This window comes from Protopterus annectens, chromosome 17.part0, assembly GCF_019279795.1.
Source record: "Protopterus annectens isolate FY-2018-M chromosome 17.part0, PAN1.0, whole genome shotgun sequence".
In the NCBI taxonomy this organism is placed as follows: Eukaryota; Metazoa; Chordata; order Ceratodontiformes; family Protopteridae; genus Protopterus; species Protopterus annectens.
The window spans coordinates 722,893,334-722,919,476 of record NC_056751.1 but is presented as its reverse complement, the minus strand read 5'-3'; the positions used below and the strand labels follow the sequence as shown (position 1 = coordinate 722,919,476).

The following is a 26,143-nucleotide window of genomic DNA, read 5'->3' as shown; positions in this document are numbered from 1 at the left end:
GTGTCTTCCTCGCATGTTTGCCATTGTTTCCTGTCGTCAGTTATCATGAGGGCGCCGGACTGGTACTGTTACGTTGAACACAGCGAACATATGAGGCAGACTTCTACACAGTCTGCGTACATCTGTGCAGTTGCAGGGTATGTGTCTAATACAACATACCTACTGTCTGACTACAATACACACACAGTGTGTGGCGGAATGACAGACCACATGACATTACTTTGTATTTGCACGGCACACCCACGCAGACAGTTGTATTCCTCACACAGGTCTACATCTGCTTATCCACACTACTTGTTCTTTCATGTACCATATGTGTGCATCATATTTGCACTTCCCGTCAGTGGCGGGGCTCACGTACGACTATGGGGGCCTGGTAATTGGTATGTTGACACTTCATGGCACCCTGGGGGACACTTCACCTTTGTGTCTGATTACCTTCCACACTGAGCTTCACGTGGCATACGTTGTCATTCACAATTACTGGGGTAGGACATTTACATGTTTGCACATTTGTCCTGCTGTCTTTCTTCCCACCTGTCTGCCTAATATCACCGGTTTAATACATGTATTCTGGACAGGTAGCTCCTTCATACCCTGACCTGTTGTCATTATGTGTACACGCCCTGACGTTCGGCCATTGCCCTTGTTACATTTCGCATAGTGCTGTGCCTTCCTAGCTGATTGCTGCCTAGGCATTCCGGACTGTGCGGTGGGTGATAGGGAGCGCTATTTCCATTGCATGATTAGTGACACTCATAACATCCGTATTCATGGCTATGCCACGCCAGTATTCACACAACGGTCTGACTTTGTATGGGGTATTTCTAATGTAGTCCCTATCTGTATTTCCTGTGCTATGCCTTACTGCAGCTGTGTTATTCCGACAGATTTCCAGTTATGGGTGCCATCTTGGTCGTACGCATGCCCATCCATGGGAATCGCCTACAGGACACTGATATAGGGCTGTACATATTTCACACCTGCTTTCTGCATTATCCGGTGGATGCTTTGCACCATTAGTGGGGATTAAGGCATGTGCTATACCCATATCCCTCCCACGGGGCGGGCCTATGGATTCTCTGCCAAACAACACCTAGGCCCATTTCTGCATACCCAGGTTCCCATGCCTGCAACCCTCGACGGTACATATTACACATGGTTAATGTGTGCGGTACTGGGATGTGGACGCACTTCTATGGACTCGCCACTCTGGGGATATCTGTCCATATGTCCTGCATTTCATGGACACATGTGTCATCAACCTTGAACAAGCTTTTAGTGCATGTATAGCTGTTCCGTAGTTGCGGCTGTCACTTCTTTTGCATCAATCGCAGCAGGGGTTGCGGATGGAGCAATTTTTGGAGTCCTACAATGGACACCAGTGTGCATGTGTAAAGTGTAGAACTTGCTAGACTGTCACCTTCTGGCCAGTGGTTTTGACTGCTGCTGTATGTTCCCCGTTCGCGGATTTCTGTTTGACTACCCATATTATCTATTACTTGGCATATTTATATCCATGTGTCATATATACGGGACGTAGGTCTGTTGTGTGTACATATATACATGTGAACCCCTCATTTCATACCTTGCTTTGTTACTGTCTGTGGATTACCTGTGTACACACATCTATAACCATACCATACCTTTCCACTGTACAGGTTCTGGCAGAGTGTACGGCTGGTTGGCCCTTTATCTTAGGTGTGTGTTACATTGACCTGTGTCTATCTGGCAATTTGCTGGCATTTCATGTGAGACTTACTTGATTCTATAGAGACTTGATTCTATAATTATGACGTGCTTCCACTGACTATATTTTTCTTTGTCTTCTGGAATCTTTATGTAACCAGTCCTTTTTGGACACTTTCTATTGTTGTTCATTTTTGTTTACATATATGACTACTTTGGTATGTTGTGCTATTATTGTGTGTGGAGCATTTCTCCCCGGGCCTCTACTGACACTGGACATATATCCAGCTAGCCTAACCCAGTCAACAAATGTAAACCAACATAAAACTTACATAAACGCACGGTGGCACCTTCTGACAAGTAGGTCGGGTTACAGATGCATACCCTTCGTCAATCCCTGCTACTAACACACCCGTTATTCTATCCACATTCTATGTTTGTCTTATCACATATCATGTGTTTCTCACTATTTGTACCAGTACTTTGCATGGCATTGTCTGGTTCCATACTTTCAGAGGCTGACAGTTTTGAGACATGTATAACTAACGTGGAGGACACAGCATTAACTTACCCTGCTGTGAGAGGATCACACACGCACAGGCGCACTTGCATTTCCTAATTGTGGGTTACGTGCAGGCGCACATGCATATCCGTATTCTGGGTTACATATGTTTACTGAGTCTGTGTGATTACGTGGCCTGTATTAGTTGTGACTGTTCCAGTAACATATCTCTGATCCGGTTAACAGACGTGTGCGGAACACACTTTCACCTTTACACATGTAACTGTCTTTGCGGCACAGACGCATTACTTACACGTTCACATTTATATGTTCTATAGTTGTAATTCAAACGGGACTGCATTCACGTTGGCCGGTTGCTGTGACCACTACACGTTTGCTGTTCTGTCTCATTTATATGCATACCCATGGTACATAGCTACGTTAACATATTCCCCCTCGCACTCACTTACGTCACAGGCATCCATTCTCCTGCTGGGAAAAGTGCGGTACTACATGTTACACATTCCCTATTCCCTATTGCTCTTGACCCAGGATGCATATGGCGTGACCGCAGGGATATTCAGATCACGGGGGCTTATAGCCCCAACGCATACAGGTCTTTGATTGTCAGGGTGTTCTGTGGTGCTCTGGGTTTGGTCTTGTCCGCCTAGTGTACGGAACTGCCCTGACCGTGTACGAATGTCAGACGAGGCACATGGGCATGGTTTGTCCATGTCTGTTATACCATAACCCCCCATTATTCCTAACCGTGCACGCTGATTGGCCAGCGTGCCCGTTGTAGATTGGGTTATAGTATTGGCACACGGTCCGGTCACCAGGACCTATTTCCATTAGTATACCTCAGTATTTATAACCTGTCTCGCTATGTTACATGGGTTTAACATAGCGTGACAGCTTTAACTGAGCCACGGAGATGTCCGTTGCTTACTTTGGGGCAGTCTCGCTCTGCTACACACATTTAACATAGCGGGACAGGTTGTACAACACAGCAACGGGGACATCGAGCTCTCCGTTGCTGTTTTGTATTGATTTGCTATGTTGACTGTGTTTTACATAGCGAAACAGTTTCGACATTAGCAATGGACATCTCGCGCAGTACATCAGCACCGCCGCGGATGCCAGACATCTGCGGATGGGCAGCAGACAGGCATTATGCTGTGCCATTATGTCTGGGGATTAATAGTTTATTTTCCTAGATGATATGGCATAATAGCAATAACCCACGTCTGGGTGTGGGTACTGCTGTATTTACCCACGGTTGCCTTTGTTTGGTCCCTCGGGCATCACCCTCGGGACCGCACCACATTTACCGTGGGTATATCCAGCATTACCCACACCCAGGCGTGGGTTATTGCTATGATATTCATTCCATGTGTACAGATATGAATGTTTGGACAACCAGCAATAGCTTCTGCTATTGGCATACAATGCTGTGGGTGGTGCTGGTTATCATACATGTGCCATGTTCTGCATTTTTCCCATTCACACTTGTCTATCCCCTGTCCTCATTCATACGTGGATATTTATGTGGCACATGACTGAACTATGTATTACCTGCAGGTATGCTGTGTACAGTGCACATATGTGACGGTTGGTTACAGTGTATCTGTGTACCTACCTCTGTGATACTGGGGACTACCACACATCCTTCGCAGCATTACATGCGTATGTACATACTATTATTCGGTGGCCTGTGGAAGGTTGTCGGAGCACCGGTTACATGTGTCCCTATTTGTGCATGCATTGTGTTGGTCTTTGTCCGGCCTTCGTTGCTATCATGGGTTGGACGGTGGTGTTGGTGTGTGTTTGGGTTGTATTTACACTGCCGATACGTCAGTGGGGGGTGGGGTTGGCACGTGTTCCTCTTTGCAGGGGGCCCTATTATGGACATTTGTGTCCTGCATTGACACTTGACACGTGCCATATGTCCTGTGATATTGACACAGTCATGTATGTCTTCCTGCATTACTACTTGCGTGTTACAGGCATTTTGTATCTGGTACGCATGACTATTATGTTGGATAGCTTAAGCTATTCCCATGCTATGACATAACCATTCATCCGGGCATGTAAGTGTTATTCTATCCTTTGCATTGGCCATGGGTGTTTTGCCATACGGAACCACACATATCTATGAGTGATGTCCCACCTTGACATTCTGTGCATGTGGCAAACCTGCTGGGGTGACCTGCTTGGTGGACGGCTGTTCCGCCCTGTGTATTGTGTTTGACATGTCTGCAGGAGGAGACGATTCTTGGTGTAGTGAACTTGTGCTTTCTGATTACCCTGACACAAATTTTCTCTTCTTGTTTTTTTGGTGCAGTAACAGTTTGTTTCTCATGTCTGCATAGCTAATCAACGGTACAGTGGCTGCACATACTGCTTTGTCGAGATGTGTACAGTTATGGACACCGTGGCGTGTGAACACCTATGGGGTTTCGACAGGTCCGTAACCACACGCGGGATGTACACATTCTGCCGACACATTCACATGCAGCCATTTGGATATCAGTACCTGGGATGGGATGTTGACATGTGGGGTACATATTTGCACGCGTGTCACTGCCTAGGACAATACTTCCTACTACATATGGGGTATACCCGCTGTGTGTAGGTGTGCAGCTGTGCAAGGCTGCTAGCTGGATTGGGTGGACAGTCGGACATGGGTGCGGGTTATGTGCTATGACGGGGTTGTTGTGTATTACATTTGCATTCATGGGTTCTGGGTTCTGCTTCTGGATATTCCGATTTGGCATACGCCATCCTATGTGTATGTGATGGTTACGTTGCTGTGTCTAGCACATTTTCCTATACACATGTTTGTCTGTGTTTGGGATATCTGGTTTCTTTCTGGTTGTTATATGGCCACGACTGCCCAGCTGTGTACTCTCACTACCACTGTGGGACTGCTGGTGACCATGCCCATGGGGCTAGTCATGTGTAGTTGCGGTGCGCTGACATGATGCAGTACACCTCCACTGGGTATGCCTGCTGACAGTGCATTGCGTGACGGACACGGTATTCCGAGTATCCTTTGTTCCGTGGATGGGAACATGTTGTACTTCGTGGATTTATGTTTGGTTCTCCATTTTGTGTGGACGGGTACTATGTTGCATACTCTGTATACGTTTCATTATCCACGGACACTGGTTGGTGCAGTTACTATTGCAGGCGGCCTGTGAGAGTCAGCACTTTAGGTTGCTCATCGCCTGCCGGCTTGGCCACGCCTACGGGCGCATCCTACTTGGGCTTCCTGGACTCGCGCACGTGCCCTATGCACGTGGTTGTGGTTGCAGCGCACACTCATTACTATGCATGTGGCGCTGCTATGCCAGTTATACACTGCACGGCCGGCGCAAGCCTTACGCCTTCCTTGCGCCGAGCTTCATGAATCCGGGGGTAAGTTTATAATTCAAAGTTCACCTGCCCCTTCAAACTTTTTAAAAAATCTTTGGTAGTTGATTAAAGTAATACTTATCAGCTATAATTCTATAATGCAAATGCGTAATTATGCTAATAAAACTGCAAATATTACAAGATATTAATCTACTGAGATATTATAAACCAAGAACTCTAAATGGTTTCACTTGTTATAATAAATGGCTTATATAAAGAAAATTTAGTTATTGTAAAATCAGAGCTTGAGAATTAATAATCTTCATAACTGCTGTTGTTTATATAGTTTCTTCAATTTAGGCTAATCTTGCATTAGACATATAGGGCGATAGTTTTTTTTGGGGGGGTAGTTTAATTGATATTAATTAATTAGTTTAGGATCCAATGAACTTTGGAAGATTTTTAGTTCTTTATTTGTGTGTGTTTTAATGCTTAGCTTTTGAATTTTAGTGAATGTTGTAGATCAGAGTGTGTGATGTAACTTTAAAAAGTATTCCAGTCAGTAGGCATGTTACTATAAGTATTGAGCATGTGAAAGCAACAGTGCTATTTTGAGTAAGCAACCAGAGTGAAAGCATGCAAGTGTGTAGTAGTCAGTCAGTCAATTAGTTTAAGTTTAATGTTCCTGCCATCCATCCTGATGTGTTTGTATGTAATAAACTACTTAAACAAACACCCAGCCTCATTGTCTTATTCAGATACACAAGACGAGTGACATGGTGTCAGAATGGGATGCAGAGTCAAAACCATGAGGCACACAGTTAGAAAAGGAGGAATATACAGGAGTGGATCTCTCTACTGCTCAAATGACTCACAAACAGGTCAGAAACAATTTCCAGGTACTAAACTCACTTAAATTATTTTTTGCAACAAATATAAAACAAAGCACTCAGAACACTCAAAAAATTTTTAATAAAACAAAATGTTTAAAATTGCTTTATATTGATAAAAATATTCAAAACAATTATGAAAACATTTGAAGCAATATCCAAATCACATAAAATGTATAAAAAAGGGAAAAACTACAGTATTTTTCACAATGTACTACTTTTTTGTATTAACTAAAGTTATTTGTAGTATCCAAAGTATGCAAAGTGTCGGCAAGTATGTGCAGTGTGCTGTTATTTCGCAAAGTGCAGTTATTTCAAAAAATATTTCACAAAATACAGTCTTTCAAAGAGATTATTATGCATTTAATTATTATTACAAGTACCTGATGTGTATGCATGTTCATACATAATTACAAGGGCCAAGATTGCATTGTGTTTGAACTGTAATTTGTTGGCATGGCAGAAGGAATTTGCAGACCAAGTCCACTTGTGTTTGATAACAATATTGCAGAAAATTGGAGAGTGTTTGGGCAGGAATATGATATTTTCATACAGGCTGCTTTTTCTGTCAAAGATGGATGTACAACGGCATTTATTCTGCTTAATTTAGCTGGTTCACAAGCCATTGAAACACAGCATTCATTTGTGTACGCACCTGTGCTGTTTTCAGGGGAGGGGGAAGACCGGCATATTGTGGTACCGACTGGAACGCTGAAAGACCCTGAGTGTTTAAAACATAAATTTAGAGAAATGTGCAGCCCTCAAATAAATGTTACAGTGAAAAGCCACTTACTTTACAATCAAAAGCCTGGTGAAACTTTTGCATCATATATAATGTACTTGAGAATAAGGCTAAAATATACAGATCTGGTGATCTGAGAGATTAGTTGATAAAGGACATGTTTGTGTGCGGTGTTAATAGTGACACAGTGAGAAAGATTTTGCTTTGAGACAGTCATTTAACATTTAACAAGGCCACTGAAATTTGTCAGATATATGAGCTTACAGAAAGGCACACAAATATGCTTACAAATGAGAAACACATGCACGTGGCTTTTTTAATGCTAATGTGGACAGCACAAAGTTAACAGATAAAGGCCGAAGGCTGTGGCAGCCACAGCCTGAGCTCCAGCAAAACTCAGAGCAGCTTCAGTAAGGCCTAGTGTACATACAGCAAAGCATAAGGATGGCTCAGCAAAACCTGTAGCTAGCCTCATAGTCAGCTATTATAATTGTTGTGGAAATCATGAGCCCAAATGAGAAAAGTGCTTAGCTTTTGGTCAGAAGTGCCATTATTGGAAAAAGTGGAATCATTTAAAAAGGTTTTGTAAATCAAATAATGCACATTATTTTATTAAAAGAGAGCAGTTAAAGAAGCAAGTTGATTAATTAGGAAGCTGTGACCCTACATTTTATGTTGATGGTGTGTCTGTGGTTGAGGAAACAGTCAATGCAGTAGATTTATGGGCAAAGAACAAAATATTTTGTGCTTTTCAGAATAATGGGAGACCCACAGAGCTCAAAGTAGGTACTGGTGCAATGTACAATGTTATGTCAGCAGAAATGTTTGTTAGAGTAAAAGCTGCAAAACAACTTGATTTGGCAAAGTGTGTGAAGCCTGCTTCTTATGGTGCTGAAGAGATTCAAACTGAAGGCTCAGTAGTGCTTTCATGTTACTCAGTTGGGAACAGCAATGACTGCAGTTTTACATAGTCAAGAGACATGTGCAGTCATTATTAGGTCTCAGATACAGTTTGAAAATTGGACTGCTTTCATTTAACAAAGAAGTCCACCGTGTAAGCTTGAATGAAGACAGCTCAAATTTCACCCAGACTATTTTTTCTAACTATGCTGATATTTTTTTAAAACAAACCAGGCAAACTCTCATTTGTGTACTCCATGAAGTTAGACCCAGAGGTAGGCCCAATTATCAGACCAGCATGGAAAGTTTCAGTACCTATGCAGAAGAGAGTCAAAGCAGAGTTAGACAGAATGGTGCAGCTTGGAGTAATTTGACCAGTGGAAGAACCTACTGAATGGGTATCCTCCATGGTAGTAGCTCACAAGAAAAGCTCATATGATATCAGAATATGTATTGATCCAATAGATTTGAACAAAACATTAAAAAGACCTCAGCATCCTATGCAATCAGTTGAAGAAATTGCTGCTCTCATACCAGATGCCACTGCTTTTTCTGTCTTAGATGCAAAAAGTTAATTTTGGCAAATTCAGCTTGATCGAAAATCTTCCTTGTTAACCACATTCAGTACACCATTTGGAAGGTACAGATTTCTGAGAATGCCATTTGGAATAAATTCTGCCAGTGAAGTCTTTCAATGTGTGATTGAACAAAATTTTTCTGGCTATCCATGTGATATTATAGTAGATGATAAAAACCTCAAAAAAGTTTTGGAAAGAGCTTGTGAAGAGAATCTTAAGCTGAATCCTCAGAAATGTAAATTCAGGTTATGAGAAGTTACTTATGTGGGTCATTTGTTAACCATTTCAGGCTTACGACCAGATCCTTCCAAGCAAACAGCTATTCTTGAGATGCCAGCTCCAGACAATGTCCAAGCCTACACTGTCTTCTTGGCATGATCAACTATTTAAAGTCCAAAAAAGAAAGACAGTATACCATGGCTGGAGTGCTGTAAAAAACTTTAATTTACCATAAAACAATAAAAGCAATAAAATGCAGTAAGTGCTTTCACAGTCTATTATACAACTGCTTCTTCAGACCTAAAACCACACACAGCCTAAGCTCATTTATACTAAAAAAACACCCAGTCAGCAGGTAGCATTAAGTAAGGCATGTCATTCACTCAGACAGGTTGCACCAAACAGAGAAACTTTTAGTGTGTAAGGTGTCTTGCTTTCAGAACTGGTTTCAAAGAGACCCTGTCATTAAGCCTGGGGGACTTATCGCTATTCAAACGTATAATCCACTTTTGTTCTTTCACCTCAGTAAACATCTTAAAGTCTCCCCCTCTTGAATTTGTGACCAAGACTTCTAAAACTAAAAATTTAAGTTGTGATTCTGTCCCTTGTCCAGTACATGCTGGGCTAGGGCATTCATAATTTTCATATTTTTTTTATGTCATTAACATGCTCTAGCACTCTATCTTTCAGTTTTCCCTACGTAATAAGCATGGCATACTAGACATTATGCAAAATGGATCAAGTCCTTAGTCAGAAAGTCAGCATAAAGGGAAGTCTCAATAACAAACTTCAGCATAGGGTGTACAAACTTGTTACTATATGTATAAACATGCAGGTCTTACATTTCCTACAGGTAAATGTCCCTGCATGATCTGACAGGGGGATATATACATCCCTCATGTTCTTATAGCATAACTGTCTCTTCAAGGATCAACTATTTAGGCAAGTTCATTCCGGACCTGAGTCAAGTTTCAGCACTGCTCAGAGAACTGTCATGCAAAGATGTAACCTGGTCCTGTCCAGAACAACACCAACAACTACTTTATATCCTGAAACACAAAATTGCCAGTCCATCTACTTTAAGATACTATGATGTTCACAAACCAGTTACTCTTTCCTGTGATGCTTTTAAGTTTGGTCTTGGTGCAGTCTTTCTTCAAGAGTGTAGACCAATAGCCTATGTACTGAGAACTCTTACCAAAATCGATATGCAGTATGCCCAGATTGAGAAAAACTCTTGGTAATTGTGTTTGCATGTTTGAAGTTCCATCATTATTATTTATGGCCAACCTATCCAGATAGAAATTGATCACCAACCTCTAGTCACTATATTGAGAAAGCCAATGCACACATATCCTGCGAGAATGCAATGCATGATCCTCAAATTGCAAAAGTACAATTTCAATTTTATTTACACAAAAGGCAAACTTCTTTATCTTGCTGATACCTTATTTCAATCACCTAGGTCTCATGCAGTTTGTGTGTGTGTGTGTGTGTGTGTATATATAAATAAATAAATATATATATATATATATATATATATATATATATATATATATATATATATATAAAAGGATCCTGGTCTTGGCTCAAACAACAACAACTTTGTGAGTTGTAAGTGGTGAGCAATACACAATACTGCATCTAGGCATTTTATTCAGTATTTCATTGAATATTAGACAAAGATTTGGGGGCTGCTAAGACCATACAAGATGCAACAGTGTTACTGATGTTCCAACAATCAGTGAATCAACAGATAATGAATTAATGGATATGGCAGATTTGGTTACTGGTTTTAAAATGTGATGACATTTCTGTCATATAAAAAGTTTTTATTTGATTCTTGCCTTTTTGTATATCTGTTTCAAAGTGCATTACAGGGGAAATGTTTTGTTGATGCCTGTCTCCCCATCATTTGGCTCAAAGATTCGTTCACATCAAAATATTAATACAGATTATGTTAATTTTAGTCATCAAAAAGCTAATGAATATTTGAATAAAATGTCTTAAAGGTATTATGCAGCCAGAAGAATTGTGTTTTTAAAAGTGAGTCACTCTCAGGAAACAGCACTTCATTTAAAGAACTATTCTAAACTGGTTGCTACTAGTGCTTACTAAGGTGGGGCAGTAGTGGTGTGGAACATGGAGAATTATGATCGGTTCACCGATCATAACTTGCTTATTATGTGTTCAATCTTGGCATCCATGTCAAGAACGCATAATAAGGGGTTACGATCAATGAGGCAATCGTAATTCTTTGCAGTATATGGAGCTTTATCTGCTCCATGTACTACTAGTTAAAGGGAAAATAATTGTTAAACATTTTCCTGGCTTTCAAAGCCATGAACCCTTAGTGAGTGCTGTCACATAGGTAGTGTAATGCAGTCTGTTACATTTACACTTACCTGCAAGCCTCTCAAGTATCTATATTTTTGCAGGACATCCAGATTATTGTTTCATATTTTAGTTCTGCTTCTCATAAAATATGTTTTTGGACAAACCTCTGAGGCTTGAAGTCACTGAATAATGACACACATTTGGATTTTAGCATTTGCATTATTCAGATTATGCAGGCGAACACACATTCTGTTAGCAACTCTGCTTTTTTTTCAGGAAGTTAAGGGCATGTTAAGAGTATTGACAGCAGACAGAAATAAATATTTTGCTCTGCTGTTGTCATTTGCAAGTCAGTACAGTCAGATTTTACTGCCTAGTGTGGCAGCTGACCTTAACAACATAACCAGGGAGTGCTTAACATTAGTTAAGGTTGGGACATGCATCATTCTGTTGCTTAACTGGTTTGCCTTTTTCAAATATCAGGGTGTAATCAGCATGCACCATGCACTACAAATAGGATTATGTGCAGGGAGTAAACCGTCCAATATAGAATGTTCATTTTTGTCGTATTGTGGAACCCATTCCCAATTTTTACGCAAAAATGTAAGATTTATTAAAATGTACTGTTCTGGGGGTATTATTTCAGATAAGTTAATGGAGGTACTAACTCTGGCAAATTCAAAGCTACAAGCATTTTATATTTAATCTAAAACAGATAAAGAAATTTTCCCTTTTCCAGATAGGCCTATTCTTTCTGGGAAGAGGTAATTTACTGAGCCTATTTCACAATTTCTGGAGGGGTGTTTCAGAAATTTGCTATTTAATTTCAGTACTAGAATACATGATACAAGCCAGTTTTTGAAAATGATGGAATATCTGCATATTGAGATCAATGTGCACTTATTCACTTTAGATGGGCTGTATTTATATGCAAGTGTGTTCATGTAAGGCATCAAAGCAGCTTTGTACAATAATCCAGTAATTTAATGAGCTTCTCTTACAACTACTGGAATATGTATTAAAACATAATGTATTTTTTCATGGTGTATGTTACCACCAGCATTGCAGTATGGCTATGATGGAGCTGCCTTTGTCATTCTAATGCAGATCTAGTCATCAGTTGTTTTGGATGATACCAATAATAAACATGTAGGGTCTCTGATAATGTGGAGAAGATATTTACATGACACTAGCTTTTATCAAGTGACACTACTACCTGCTTTGTTAGATTTTGTTCATCTAAACAGTTGCATATTTGGTATCAGATTTACAGCTTCATATAACCTATTTACTCCTATTTACTTCAAATCTCATTGGCATAAAATTGATAAATGGTTCTATCAAAACATTTATATATTGGAAAACATACACCTGGACTTCTTTGTTATTGGCCAACATCTGACATCCTAGATATATCAGCAACATCTGCTCTTCTAAGTGTATCCATGTTAAATGAACGAGTAGCAAATCTAGTGATTTTAAACATGGCATCCAAGACTTGGAACTTACACTCAAGTAACCAGGACAAAATGTCCCCCACATCAAGAAAACTCTTGGCACTGTTCAAGGCATAGTAATGATTGATCTTTTGGAATTTAATATTTCTCAGCAGGATGTAAGATAGACTCAGTGCATCGGATTTATTACTGCATGTGGTATTAATGGCTTTAAAATAAAGCAAATATTAAAACAAACATTGGCACATATTGAGCAGTGACAGTATTTTTAGCAGCTTGTGTAGTAATATTGGTAGGTTTACTTTCAGAAAACTAAAAAAAATATTGCTCACATATCATTTATTTCTGAAAACATTCTCTATTAATAAATTATCAATATCAAGCACAAAGTGACAAAATGGATGTCTTACTTAAGTCAGCTGTTCTTTTAGTAAACATAGTTGCAACACTAAATGCCTATCTGTGCCAATACAATTAAACTATATAAGATAAGGGAACCATGTAAATTGTATTAGGTGATCTACATGGCTATATGCATGTGTAGCACATATTACATATGCTAGATAGACATCCAATATATGGATGCAAAGGACCTGCTGCACCTGAGTGATCTGAAGTGTTGTAGGGAGTACATTACTATATAAACACTGAGTGGCACAGAGCTACAGTTATCCCACTCCACAAGGGGGGATCCACCTTGGATCCCGGAAACTACCGTCCCATCAGTCTGACAAGCCTTATCTGCAAGGCCATGGAGCGTATTATCATGGAACTTATAAAGAAAGACATTGGCAACCTTCAAACACTGGACCCCACCCAGTTTGGGTTCGTGAAGGGCCGATCTTGTCTCCTGAACCTGATTGACTTCTTTGAATCAGTCTCCAGAGCCATGGACAAGGGTAAGGTGGTCCACACAGCCTATCTAGACCTTGCCAAGGCCTTTGACACCATCCCCCACTCTGGAATCATAGATAAACTTACTAAGCTGGGCATTAATCCATACGTCACCCAGTGGGTTGCTAACTGGCTTACTGATAGAACCCACACTGTAAAAGTAGCCAACTCCAAATCCAGCTCCAGACAAGTGACAAGTGGAGTACCTCAGGGTTCGGTCCTGGGACCGCTCTTGTTTGGCATCTACTTCTCTGAAGTAGGCCAACACTAAGGCACTCTGGATAACAAAGTTTGCAGATGACTGCAAACTGGGAGCCGTTATTGAATCCCCAAATGATGTGGATACTCTACAAAAGGGCCTTACAGAAACAGATGCTTGGTGCCAGAGCCATGGGCTCAAGCTCAATGCCAAGAAATGCATAGTTATCCCCTTTGGGAAAAAACATGTACCAGTGAATTACCATATAAGTGGCAGTACACTAAACACCGAAAGTGTGATAAGAGACTTGGGGACACAGGGACAGTGGTCTCACCTTCGATAACCACATCGCCACAAAAGTCAGGAAATCCTTCTATGTGGCACACCTCATCATTAAGGGCTTTTCATCCAGAAAAAAGGAGGTCATTGTCCCACTGCACTTATCCCTCATTAGACCCATTATAGAACACAATGCCCCATTTGGTATGTACCTCTCAAGACATCTGCAACAACTGGAAAGGCTGCAGAAATACCTCACTAAAAGAATCACAGGCCTAAAGCAGATGCCCTATGCTGACCGCCTTAAAAACCTCCAGCTATACTCTGTCGCATATCGTCTACTCAGAGGCGATCTCTGCTTAACATACAAGGCCATGTCAAACCCAGAGCTGTTGGACATGCTACACTTAAAGAAATCCCAATCCCTCAGAGCCACACGCTCCAGGGATCTAAACCTTGTCATCACAATAAACAAAACATGCTGGAGGGATAGGTTCCTGACCCAGAGACTCCCCAGACTCTGGAATAGATTGCCCATACATGTCAAGCAGAGTGCCTCTTTGGCCCTCTTCAAAAGGAACCCTGACGATTGGATGGGAGAAAGGAAATTCACCCCGGGGATCACGTCAGTCGCCCTGCTAGACAGGGCTCCAGGGAAGTAAATAGTGTGGGAAGAAATAGCCAGGGAATTGTTATGGCTAGGCTTGTATAGGCCCTAGGGCTGATAGCCTAGTACCAACCTATGAACCTATGAACCTATAAGACTAAAAGAACAGCTGTGGTTAATAATGCAGGAACCTTGTATCCACTTGGGCAGACTTAGACAAGTTAGATGCAGCTAGTTACCCTTGGTCTTCATATTCTATTCAGAAACTACCACAAACGCAGCAACAATGATAATGTTTTTGAGTCACTAATTGTCCATTGTTTTTGACTCCTTCATATTCTATTGTTGACATTCTGTTTTGGAGTATAGAAAACAAGCATTTTGTATTATGGCAGATGATTTGTTTTAGTTTAACATATTGCACATGTCACTAAAGGGCTCTAATGTAATAAACATTTATAATTGAATTAATAAAACCTCATGCATAGTCAGATGTTTGAATAGTAGGTTGAGATAGAAATAATTTCAACATTCTGTAGTTGAAGATTCAAAAGACTTTTTTTCCTTACAAATGGATATGGTACCATGCAGCATTCAATGTTTAATTGGATATTAATGAGGGCTGCATTACTTCTCACAGTGATCCCTTTAATACAAATTTAGAAACTGTACAGTTACACATGGACAGCCCTCTTTTTCATGAGTTATTTAACAGTTACACAAAGAACATGGGACACAGTGATAAGGAATTAGAAGCCAGTAAGACTAAAACATACAAACATAGTTACAATGACTAAATAGCTTAAGCTGCATTCAGATGGTATAAGTGGAAATGGATGGTTTATTTTCAGCCAATGGAAACTAGGTGAAATCTGAAAACCAAGTACTGTAAACTACAAAGAACCTCTATCAACCAAATTAACTCTCATTTAGGTAACTCATAACTGGTTCTAATATGGCTGTCACACCTGCTCAAGCAGACTCAGACAGCAGTTTGCACTTAAATTGCCTAACTATTCTAGATGTTATTGCATTGCTGTTAGAATTTTATACTGCTTTAGGTTCTTTTAGGTTTTTTTTTGCATTTTTTGCATTGTCTCTTCCATTTGTCATAATACTTTAACTGCTTTCAACTAATATTGCCTTCCTAGTGGTACTTAATACATCCTGACCATTCTGTTTTGTTAATACTGTTTCATTCTATTTAAATCACTGCCTTGAGTGAATACATTAGAGACTGTGCCGTTGTAAAGATTATCTTCCGATATATTTTGGGTTCTGTATGATATACAAGGTATAATTCTGCTTCATGTCATATAGCAGTGCCACATATAAGTGAAGGTATTATACGATTATTTAGAAAGCTGCATATTTATCACAAACAGTTACATTACTAAATTAGCTTGGCTTCATAGCACAAAAGTAAAAGGATGAGAAATGTTAGCAATTATCTCTAATTTTTTTCCTTCATATCTAAAATTCAACACTAAATATATTTCAGCATCCAGGAGCACCCACAAAATCATGTCAGATATCTTCTAACCAAGATTCAACTGTAAGTACACTCTTGACACTAAAGTCTTTTGGCTTTTCCTGGTTAGGGGTCACCACAGCGGAACTCCCGTCCGCTAATGATTGGCAGTGGATTTTTATGGTGCCGAGTTGCCAGCCCGATGCCCAACCTTCAAGGAAAGCACGCCCATTCATGCACGCACCTACCTGCATGTCTTTAACATCAACTTGACCATGGTGGGGACAGGCAGACTCTACACAGAAGGTGCTCCAGCCGAGAATTGAATGGGAGAACCTCTTGCAGTGCGGTGACAACACTAACCGCTGCACCATTGCGGCCTCCCTAAGTACACCCTTGACACTATGTTCATTTAATTGTCCATCCTGTCTGAGTTTAAAGCTGAATTCAGAAGAAGACAGTCAGAGTCTGGAGTGACTGTTATTCTCAAAGCAACATTGCACTAGTGTAATGATCTGCAATCTATACTGTTTTGAACATGGAGTCTGTAGAGTACAAGCATATAAATGGATATTAGAAGGAAAAACACTGCATCTAACGACCAATTTCCATACTTTCATCCATTTAAAAATATTTCTTTACCACTTAGAATGTATAAAATGAAAAATTTAATGTCCTTTTAAATGATTATTTTTTGATACACAGTTTCACTTAACTGTAAAATATTTTTCATTTATTCTGCATCTTTGCACAAGTTGCTTATTGCATGCCTGTCCACAGCACCAGTGCAGAATGTTGCACTTTTTTGTACTGGTTAACCAGGTGTGATTTTGCAGTTCCACACTGGCCTAAGTGTGGTGTACTGGGATATTTCTGCAAAATGACTGTTAACAGAATGTGTGATACCTCGTACAATACTGCCCCATGCCGCATTATCCCAGCTATTAGCTCACAAAGGCAGCAATGTAGTTTCAATCTCTATACAGGAGCTGTTATCATTGCTTTACCACAGCATTTACTGGGTATTTAACTGAGATATGACCATATAAATGAAGAGGTTTTATTAAAACTCAGATATACTTCTTTCTGTAAAGAAGTAAATCCCCCCATAGATAGCTAGTATGAATATTCCAGTAGCACAGTTAATACCGTCTTGACTCACTAACAGCCCTGTAAGCAGGATGGGTATTTGTTCTCAGTATGTTTACTTTATTTTTGGAACTGATGTACAGAGGTCCCCTCATAAACATTTTAAGGACCACAGTAACACTGTCAGTATTTGATCACAAGTAACTTTATCTGTTTTTATATTTGCATATTAACAATACTAAGTACTTTAGACATTACATATTTATTATTCCAAAAAGAAAGAAAAAATACACAAAATATTCTTCATTTAGCATTTTTACAAGTGTTTCAAGTGAGCTTTTAAACAAATTGTTCACTCAAAAAACTTGAATGGGAAATGGTGGATTACTTCACAGTGAAGAATGACATACTTGGCATTTTGAGTTTTCATGATGTGTATTTTTTGCAAATATTGACTCCATGCAAACAGTGCTTTATTGCTTGTCTGACAAAAGCATGAAATAAAAATTAAATGTTGCAAATATGGGAATCCTTGTAGTTAGTAATACTGTTTCATAGAGCTTAGACATTATGTTCCTTTCTTGGTTGGGTCTATGTCACTTAATCGACCGTCCAGATGTTTGAACACCAGAAGTTCGGGCAGGGAAGTTTGAAAATTGAAAATGTGGAAGCTGCGGGAATATGAATTCTTTCCCATGGAAAGTATTTGGTTCGCTGTTTCTGCGGCTTTAACATTTTCTCCACTGTGGTGCAAAAGTTATGGAACGGGTTAAGGTAAGTGTGTGAGAGTGACAGATGTTGGGGTTAGGGTGCAGGTAAGGTAAGTGTGCGATAGTGACGGACTTTAGATTAGGGTGCTGGTAAGATAAGTGTGTGATAGTGACAGACTTTAGGGTTAGGGTGCGGGTAAGGTAAGTGTGCGATAGTGAATGACCTTAGGGTTAGGGTTTGGGTTAAGGTTAGTGCATTTATAGTTGTGTATGTAAGGTTTAGTGTAGGTTTATTAGGTTTTTGGTGTGCTTGTGTTGTGTGTGTGTTTTTCAGAACAGCACATTTTTTCCCTGGGAAAAAATTTGCTGTTCTAAGGTTTCGATGTTATCACAATTCAAACTTCCAAGTTCGAACATATGGTGTTCGAAATTTTGGAAGTTTGATTTTGTGACATAGACCTTCTTGGTTAGAGTACCTTTACTTTTTTTCTTAATTTATAAATTCCTTAACCTGTAAAAGTAAACTACTCCTTGTAACCTTTTCAGTCATGAGCTGGGTCAACAAATGCAATAATCCACAAGATATCTATGCACTGCCCAGCTACCTCTCTGTCCACAATCTCCTTGAAAGATCACAAGCATTTTCAACAGCATGCACAGTGGCTGGAGTGTTCCATGAGTTTGAGTGAATGAATGTGCTGTGTGTCATCTCAGCAGAAACATAGTTTCTGATTCTGTATCCACAACATCCTATAACACTGGATAGTGATATGGGAGTGATGGTGCCATAGAACTCAGACAGTACCCCCCCCCCCACTTGTTTTCCCTACCAGAGATAGAGTGACCATGAGAAAAGCAGCAGCTGTGATTGATGGTCACATAAGGACATCTGCAGCATAAAGTCTCCCCATGATGGCTCGCCATTATGCTGTATAAATAGGACAGGCTCTCCTGTAAGCCATCACAGAGACCATTTACAATTCCAACCAGTTTAGCTAAGAGCTGCATTAGAGTCTGCCTGCCCAGTATATTGGCCCTGTACAAACAACAAACAGTGGATGTAGAGGCACTTAGGTCAGAAAGGGGATGGTACCAATGTCCTGGCTGGACAGCAGTGAACAGACTGCTACCATCCTCTTCATGCTCAATGAAGTTGGTGGCAACCAAGGGTGACTCTGCCACTGTAGATGAGAGTGGACCCTGCACTGATATGTTGGCCATATCCTGTCACACTGTAGCATCCTGTGTCTTAGCAGTGACTTGATCAGGTACAAGAGCTATATTGGATGATGATATGGCTATCATATTATCCGTGTCTATCACTGCCACTGTGACCCCTCCCATTGTACCAGTATTTGCTTTCAATCATCAGTGGATCCAGACAGTTCCCTGACATCAGGCATGCCCATATTTACAACAAAGGAATCTGACAGCACAGCACATTTGAAACCACATGAGCATGAACATGTCCATGAATGCACCCTTCACCAATACCAGCAGCCCAGTGTAGGTAAAACTACATAACAGAGTACTAGAGAAAATCAAGTTAACATACCTTGAGCAGATGGAAGTTGCAAGTGTTCTCATGATATTCCTATAAGCGCAAAGAAGCCAAGGTCTTTAGCTGCATGGTCCTGAGTCAAAGATGTATTATAGATACTGCCATGTGGTATGGCATATCAAGCTGGGACATCATCGACTGATATCCAAGACACTTCATTCAGTTCAGTACCCATGTCCAGGACACCAACATGGAAAGCAGGACTATTTAGATCCCCAGACAGAGATGCATGGAATCTCTCTGTGTCTACAAAGGATGATTTTGTCTACAGACATCCAATCATGGCCCTCTGCTCCTGTGGAAAGTGGGTTTCCTTGCCACACTCATGCAAAATCATGTTGGTGACCCTTTTCTGGACCTGTTATTTTGTCCTGTTTTGATCAACAGCCACAATGATCTGTTTTAAAGATCCATTTAGACACACTCACAAAAGTGGTGGTCAGCTCTCTCATTCTGTCGCACCTGCCAACCATGCCCACATTCCTTGCCAGGGAGAACTTTCCCTTATGATTTCATTCAACAACAAACAAGACTACCAATAGTATAAAAAAATACAAACGTCAGCCGTCGGAGAGTTCTAAAGGTTATACTCATACCACAGTAATGCATGGATATACCCAGTGTTCACATTACCTGTTTTTGTGCTTCCCATGATGTGGCACAAGCCATGTGTTTGGTTGATTTTCATGTGGTGGCACTTAGTATGGTATGTTTCTGAGAGTTGCTATGGTGCGCAACAGGAGGCTGCAGCACCCTATAATGGAAACTAAGAAGAAACATAGTTGTCTGGGGCAGGTCATGTCTTCTTTGTATCTGTTTGCCACAGAAGCAACATATTTCCCCTAACTGAACTGTTGTTGGGTAGAAGGGTTGTTAAATGCATTGTGTTAATCTTCTAGACTGTATAAGTGTTACAACCCCAGCAATGAACTTGCCTGCTATTGTCTGATAACCACCCTGACAATGATACTCTTTAAATGTTAACTACATTATGTTTTTCCCACATCATACTCAGTTGTTGTATAACCCCTAACATCAGTGTGCATGTGTGTGTGTGTGTGTGTGTGTGTGTGTGTGTGTGTGTGTGTGTGTGTGCGAGCAGCACAGCAGTCAGTTGAGGTCTTTGCTAGGACATCTGTCAGGATGTGTGTGTAATTCTCTAGTATTATCACAACATATATCCTACATGCATGAGTAAACATACAACACCATAGTATGTCTACATGTATGGAGACCTCCCGAAATACAAATCCAGACATAGTACCACCATGGTAGAGATATAGGGACAGAAAGCCCATGCATGCTACAGAAGCCTTAGGTACATGCTTTATTTTTTTACTCTCTAAACCAGTCAAGATGCTTATGTTTGCTGCAAACTACTGTGGAGCATAACCAGGCCAACTGACATAACAGGTTGCAGTGTAGGCCTACTTCCCCTTTAGCTAAAAAGACACACATTCTTCTTCACAGCAGCATTCCATAAAAGGAGGCGACTGTAAAAAGTACATGGACACACCACTCATGTGGTCACACCATGAGAGGGCTGTGGACTTATAAGGGCAACAACAGGATGTCCCCTTGGAGACACAAGTGACAACCCCCCCCCCCCCCCAACAATGGAAAAAGGCACACAATGTATCACTGTACCCTCAGCAGGAAAATATTTACTTTTCAAAGGTCACTTATTGTGGCTCAAAGTGATTGTCATAATGTTGTGACATTGAGCATGCAAAGTCACATACATGCACCATGCATGCTATTGCTGCATAAGATTTCTGCAGCCACACTACTGAAACGCCTTTGCCAGTACTAAAAACTCCAAAATCCAAGATACAAAAAAACTGAGAAATTAAAACAAAAACAACTGGCAACTTCACTGAAGACTGAATCCACAAAGTTTAATGAAGTGCTTTTCGTCCAAATACTTCTTTGAACTTCATTAGATACTAACATTTAAAAAAATCAAGTTTAAATAGTCATGTTTAACCGTGATTAAAATCAGCTGGCCTCGCTATCTTAAAATTTAAAGGAACAGTAGTTAAAATAGCATTGTGAACATAATATGCATTTTCATGTTCTTTAAAACTGCCTTATTTAACAAGCAAATGAATACATTTATCGCAGCAGCAATATGGTGAAAATCATATACGAAAATTGTGCAAAAATGTAAAGAGTCTCCTCATTTATCTAACCTTACATTATAAACATTTTCAAGTAAAAATTAATAAGTAAAACATAATTTCTATAATGTTGTTACTACAGTATTTCATCTCATTAAGCTTTTCACTTTTAAACAGCATGTGACAGAACACATGTCGTTCAATCCTGGAAAGTTATACGCATTGAGACGAATTTGCCAGAGCAATTCCAACTTTTCTAATAATAAGGTGAATGGACCCCCTCTTAGATTACTGTCCACTTGATCAAGTATCCAGAATTTAAAGAACAGGGAAATGCAGTTTTAAAGAACAGGAAAATGCATATTATGTTCACAATGCTATTTTAACTACTGTTACTTTAAATGTTAAGATGGAGAGACCAGCTGATTTTAATCATGGTTAAACATAACTATTTAAACTTGATTTTTGTAAGTGTTAGTATTTTATTTGGTTCAAAAAAGTATTTGGACGAAAAGTGCTTCATTAAACTTTGTGGATTCAGTCTTCAGTGAAGTTGCCAGTTGTTTTTGTTTTAATTTCTCACCTTTGCCAGTACTGTCATTCTGTGAGTGACTTCCTAAATTAGTCAATAGCCGAGGTGCTCAATTGTTAATTGATAATTACATTTGAGCCATTTCTCATGACTTCAGATCTGCCCAGAAGTCCTTACATGGACATGGGAGGCACGTTTCTGAAGGGAAAGGCTTAATATACATTTTAATAAGATAAAAGGCATGCATGTTATAGAACTGGGTGCACAGTAAGATCCTGTGAAACTAAAAAAATTAAATTTACAAAGGTTTGGGTTAAAAGAGCTGAAAGGATATGTAGCACTGATTGTACAGATATTCTTGCTAAGGGAATAGTACTCTGTCTAAAGCAAACATTTTTTTCACATTCTCTGCAAAAAGTTTACAAAAAGTTAATTCATCTATAATAAAAAGGAAGATGGAAGACAAGCCAGTCAATATTCAGCTGGTCACTGGGCAGTCTTATCTAAATGAGTGAACAGAAATTCATATATAACATAATCTGGCAAACAATTAATGCCATATAGAAAACTACTACAAAAGAAATAAAAACAATGAGGAAAAATGAGAACTGCTGATGTAAAACGTGATTATAGATATCAAAAGAAAACATTAACTTTACTTACCATTGTTTTTTATTACATATAGCTGTAAGCATTGCAACATCAAGTAGAAGTATACAGTTACTGCAAATAACTGCAAGTAGCTCAGTGGTGATGTGGTTAAAAGAGAAATATGTAAAACAAGAAGATGGAGGTTTGAGACTGCGTAGTTTTCTGTTTTTATCTGGTTGATGTCAGTTTGATAATATGATTACTATGACCTAACTGTTTTTGCCTAAATCCAATGTCAAACATGAGCAAAGCGGAAGACTTGGACACTGCAGATGGCTTATATTACAACAGTTAGTGTTATACGCGTGGCTTTTAACTTACAAGTCTTATACCAATGCAGGCTTGTATTACAACAGTGTATGTATATACATGTACAAACACACACATGCAAGCACACATACATACACGTTCACATGCTCGCATGTAGACACACTTTATAGTCCACTAACTGGACCTAGGAATATTTGAGTTTTTTGATAACATCTATTGTAGACATAGACAAGCACAAGGAATTCAGCCACAAAAGTAAAAGTACAATAGATCTCTCAGAGATATTCTATTTACTGCTGTGGTTAAAGTCAGTGTGTTGTTCCATCTCACGCAGCTGGTAAGTATGTCCTGGTTACTGCTACTGCACTTCTGCTAAGACTGTTGTTTAGGTATTTTCTGTTTGCATTTCTTCTGCACAATTTTTCTTTTATAAAACCACATTTAGCAAGTGGAAAACAAATGACAGCTTAAAAGAACTTTTATTTACAGCAGATGGATTTAATGCAGTGAATAGGTGACCTTTTTTTCTGTGGGATCGCTCTGTACATTAATATCTTTTTGAAATGCTGTGTGAGCAGTGGGATTTATTTGTGCAGCCCATTTTCTAATATAAATGAACTCTAAACAAATAGCATCTTTACAGCATTACCTGGTACAATGAGTGAAAGATCAGTTCTTCACTGTTAATAAGGACTCTGGGTTTTCTAAATTAGATATAAAATGTGCTAATCAGTAAATAATCTTGCATGGCTCCAGTTTCCTCCCACATTCTAAAGACATGCATCAGGTGGAGTGGACACTCTAAATTGGCCCTAGGTGTGAGTGGGTGTGTGAGTGTGTGTGGTAAAGTTGAATTACCACACCAGGGCTAGCCACCCCGAGGTCTAAACTTTTGCTCTGGATGATTGTCTCTCTTGAAGTGACACCCCGACCCCATGTGCACAAAAGGGAAAAGGGGTTGAGGATGGATGCATAGATCAGTCTAATAATTACTTAACCAGAAACACCCATAAATGACTGATTGCAAATTGCCATTTACCTTTTGTAATGTATTACAATTCCAATTAAAATGTAATGATTGTTACATTTCAGAGAAGAAACTCAGTTTATTCCAAGGCATGCTACAGTGTGCTATTTATTTAAAAAAATGTTACATAAATAATCACAAATGAATGTTCACAGTACTCAGACAAATTGTTGAAAAGACTAAACAATGCAAACTTGCATCTTTAACAAGTTTTTAAACAGACGTGCTGAGAATTAGAATAAATAGATGCATGTTGTCTGCATCTTGTGAAAAAGCTCCATCTCTTACATTACTGATTTGAAAGTACATTTTGGTTTATTGAATAATTTCAGCAAGTTCTCAGACATGCCCTATAATTATGACTATTGTAGTGCTAAATTCCATAATGCTGGGTAAAAACCTGTTATGGTTTGCTGTGGTCATTTGCTCAAACAGCATATGCATTTATCTAGTCTCTCCATTATATGTCACATGTTCATAAACCAGTTAGCTTTACATTTAAAGCAGTTTCTTTTATTACAGACGTTTTTACAAGCACATTTCATTTTTCATCAAAATTTCCACAGGAACAGTAACATTGTTTTCTTACACACTCTGTTAAATCAGTACTATTGCAAACTGGCACCATGTTTCAAGTTTTAACTAGCTGCTGTAATCAATTAAAAGATGTTCCAAAAATCCTTAAACTGATTTTCATCAACAGTGTTCTTATAAGAGTACCAAACATTAAGTTCCTACACATGTACATATTTTATAACATCATTAGGTTTCCTTTTCCAAAAATGAAAAATAATTGCCATAAAAAGTAAAATGACTCCCCAAAACTATATCATACCTGCAGGGTCTAAATGCAGTAAGGAATCTTTCACTAATAATATCCAAAACAGCTGTGAATATGTAGATGGAAGGTTACATCAAAAGGCATAAAAGGTACTTTCCAAAACAGTAGACCATTATGGCCTTAAAGTGTACTTATGCCCAAACATATGTACGTAATCTCCTTCTCTGACACCTCATCTTCATCATGTTGCCTCCTCTTTGAGACCCAATGTATACAGAACATTCAGTGTAATATGCCATAGTTGGAGTAATTTGAAATTTGTAAATAATAGCATTTTTTTTCTAACCCTGACTCAGTGATATTATTATTTGATGCCATTGCACATCTGAAATCTACATTTGTAACATTCATTGATATTAGGATTTGATGCAATTGCACATCTGAAATCTACATTTGTAACATTCATTGATATAAGGATTTGATGCAATTGCACATCTGAAATCTACATTTGTAACATTCATTGATTATATTATCTAATGCCATTGCACATCTGAAATCTACATTTGCAACATTAATTGATATTATTATGTGATACCATTGCACATCTGAAATCTACATTTGTAACATTCATTGCAATTATTATTTGATATCATTGCACATCTGAAATCTACATTTGTAACCTTCATTGATTTTATTTAATGCCATTGCACATCTGAAATCTACATTTGTAACCTTCATTGATTTTATTTAATGCCATTGCACATCTGAAATCTACATTTGTAACCTTCATTGATTTTATTTAATGCCATTGCACATCTGAAATCTACATTTGCAACATTCATTGATATTATTATCTGTTGGCATTGCACATCTGAAATCTACATTTGTAACATTCATTGATTTTATTATTTAACGCCATTGCACATCTGAAATCTACATTTGTAACCTTCATTGATTTTATTATTTGATGCCATTGCACATCTGAAATCTACAGTTGTAACATTCATTGATATTATTATTATTTGATATCATTGCAGACCTGAAATCTATGTTTGTAACCTTCATTGATTTTATTATTTGATGCCATTGCACATCTGAAATTTACATTTGTAACATTCATTGATATTATCTGATGCCATTGCACATCTGAAATCTACATTTGTAATCTTCATTGATATTATTTGATATCATTGCACATCTTAAATCTACATTTGTAACCTTCATTGATTTTATTATTTGATGCCATTGCACATCTGAAATCTACATTTGTAACATTCATTG

General features: G+C 39.0%; 1 protein-coding gene across 1 annotated transcript in view; it reads right to left on the bottom strand.

The window, feature by feature from the left end:
- LOC122791842 (T-lymphocyte surface antigen Ly-9-like) overlaps positions 1-26,143 on the bottom strand; it is a 712,953-nt gene that overhangs the window by 114,952 nt on the left and 571,858 nt on the right. The gene's annotated exons all lie outside the window — the stretch shown is intronic.